Below are 3,275 nucleotides of genomic sequence, written 5' to 3' on the forward strand. Positions count from 1 at the left end.
GCTTTATGACAAACGCGACAGCGACTACAAAAATCTCGATAAGAGGGAGTTGTTATGGAGAGGAATTGCAGATCAAATAGGATTCGATGTGTACCGGGGTATTTCTGTTTTTCATTAAGCGCCATCTAATGTCAGTGAGTGAATTTGCACGTTCACTCGGCTCATCGCCAGCGAAAATCGCTTGGGTATGAACACAAAAGACGTGTCAAAAACGTCGGCGATAAACGCGCGTGATAATCGTCCCGGTGTGTATGAGGCTTTAAGCTATATGATAGTTTTGTGAGAAATAGAAAGAAAATAGGCATGGTGGGCCAGTAGTGAACTTGACAAAAAAAAGAAAATCATTCCTGTGTCATGTACAATTTATTCAGGAGCATCTGGACTAATTTATCCATTCAAGATGTTTAGATGTTCAGCTATGTACAGCGCTGTTGCTGCATGTTTATCCGAGCAGCTGCGACCCAAGCCATACATTAATTTACACCATTAGGGAGGCAACTCACTCTGAGATTGGCGGCTCTTATGATCTTGTGGTGTGTATTTTTTGGTATTCCTTGGAGATTTCCCATCAACCAAATATATAAACAAGCCCAGATTGTCCTGAATAAATTTTATAATGACCTAGATAGTTGAGATTGATAAAGTCCATCTCTGGTTCTCGTGATGGTTTTGCTTGTTAAAGGGGTCATATGATGCGATTTCATTTTTTCCTTTCTCTTTGGGACATCAATATTAATAAGTCAATACTTCAATAATAGTATGCTTCTGTAATTGTGTATTGACAGTCAGTAGTTTGCTGTCAAACAAATTTAACACTTTGCACAGCAGACTAGATAACCATGAGAGACATTATAGCTGTATCACTCAACGAAAGCCAGATGTCTGTCTGGCTCAGAGCTCAATCGTGCACGCTAACACATTAAAAGCTAGTATATTAAACACTAAGAAACCTCAGTGTACAGTTCATCTACGACAAAACTCAGTTTATTTAAGACATGTAAAGGCTATACATTTATTTAAAAAAAAAAAACTTTAGCTTCCGTAAACCTTGTCCTCACACTAGAAAGGATGCTTTTGGTTTCAAATGATGCCGAATTCACACGTTTTTGGAATAGTTGCCAAGAACTTGCACTAAATGCCAAAATTATTGATATTTAATCATAACCGCTGTTAAAACTTGGTTTGTTGTACTTCCTGTGTTTTGTATGTTCCCAGTTCATCAGGGTTTAATTAGAGTTGACTGGATTCTTATTTACTTTGCTTTTTCATCAAACTCTTTTCTGCTGAATTTGTATTTATTTATTTTTTCTGTGAGTCTCCTACTACATTCCAGCGCTGTTGCTGGGCCTCATCCCACACTTCTGGTGGACACCAGGCTTCCAAACGCCGCCTCAGATCCAGGAGGCTGAACTAAACTCAGTATGAACAATCAAATCTGCCTCACTTTTTTTTAAAGCACCTTAGAGTACTATGTAAATACATAGCAATCATTCAGCACCATTATAATGGTGCAGTTCACAAAAATCCTGTAAAGAACATGTTTAATTCTTATTTTAGTCTTCTAAATCATATTTCAGTCACAATAAGTATGCACATTTAATGCACTAATAAATTAATTTCTTAAATTTATTTAAATTAAGTTGTTAAAATGATATATAAAATATAAAAAAAATATAAAATAATATTATTATTTTATATATATATATATATATATTTTTTTTTTGGTGCTTTGTGGTGAAATGTAGCCTGAAACAGTTTTTGAGTTTACTTTCAATTTATATATACCACAGTAGCTGCTGAGATACTGATTCGGCAATGTAGGAATGACTCAGAATCAGCCAGACAGTGAGCAAGACAACTTCCCTTTTTGAGCATATCATTTGCGTCCGTACAAACGCCAGTACTCTGGGCCCCTGATCAAGCCTTTGAATGTTGTTTGTTCTCTGCAAAGCCACACACAAACATGTCAAACATTATTACGCACATTTCCTTTTGTCTAGTTTCAGCTTTAAACTCTATTGTAGTGCCATCTGTTCATCTGATCATGTTAGCATGGTAATAAAATTCAGCATATGTGCTCTCAGATCATGTTTTTTGTGGTAAATCTCTATGGAAGGCTGAACAGATATTATCTGCTGCATTCCTGTTCTTGAAAGCATTGGACTGAGGCTATGTGAGCATCACAAACCGTAGATTTGGGGTATTAACCAACCATTCTTCTGAATCACTTTTAAGTGACTTCTTAAGTAGATAGCATATATTTAACCCAACTGCATATTTCTTCTAAAACTCTCTGTGGTTTTTAGGGGCGATTGTTCTGGCATGCTGGGATTACAATCTCTGTCACTCAATGCCTGCTTTGAATGAGGTCATTAAGGCATGACTTTTCTGCTTTGACTCTCTCACACACATACACATTGCAAATTTTCCTTATGCATTTGGTCAAACGTAAAGGGGAAAATCAACAGGAGGGCAGAAGTCACATCACAACAGCTCCTAATTTCTGTATAACTTCATTAGTCATGCTAATCGAACATACAAACACTATTCATTATTTGCTTGTGGTGCTTTCTCTGAAAAAAGAGGGGAACTAAATGGTATTTTGCTCAAATAATCATTCCCATGCTTAATTCTGCCCCTTAGCAGCTGTTGACTTTTGCAGGAAAACTTGAAAACATTTCATGACTAACAAGTAAATAGACTTTGAGTTCCAGAAAGAATGCCTTCCAGGTGTTCAGCTCAAAGTTAAGCGAGTAAATGTATTATCAAAAATAGCTTTATATATTTTACTATCAAATGTGTGGTTAGTATGATTTTGAGAGTGCAGGTAGCAGATACCAACAGTATCTCACTATTTTATACCTGGTTTCTCTAATGTTCTCAGTGAAGATACTCTTTATGGCATCTTTATCTATCAGATAGACTAACACACACACACAGATTGTTTGAAGGCACCAGACTGGCTGACTTATCTTAAGTCATTAGTAAGGTTAATCTTCCCAAGGCCCCCATAATTGCTCAAGCTATTAGCCTAAACACACACACACACACAATTGAAAACATCATAAATATAGAATGGAAAGCAGACATCCTTTAACTTGATAAACAAAAGGTTTTACATACAGTACATACAGCTGTTGTTTATTTGGGCTATTTGGAGCTTAAATTACCAAGTAATTAGCTTGAATACAATACTTTTAAGTCCTTTTATTTTAGTTTACATTTTGTGCCATATGGAGAATGGAAGAATATTAATTAGTAAAAAAAAAAAAAAA

At 35.8% G+C, this 3,275-nt stretch overlaps 1 protein-coding gene across 2 annotated transcripts in view; it reads left to right on the forward strand.

Moving 5' to 3' along the window:
- Positions 1–3,275, forward strand: part of LOC107729783 (CTTNBP2 N-terminal-like protein) — a 14,941-nt gene that overhangs the window by 4,456 nt on the left and 7,210 nt on the right. The window lies entirely within an intron of this gene.

This window comes from Sinocyclocheilus rhinocerous, unplaced genomic scaffold (genome assembly GCF_001515625.1).
Source record: "Sinocyclocheilus rhinocerous isolate Xijiao unplaced genomic scaffold, SAMN03320098_v1.1 scaffold218, whole genome shotgun sequence".
Classification (NCBI taxonomy): Eukaryota; Metazoa; Chordata; class Actinopteri; order Cypriniformes; family Cyprinidae; genus Sinocyclocheilus; species Sinocyclocheilus rhinocerous.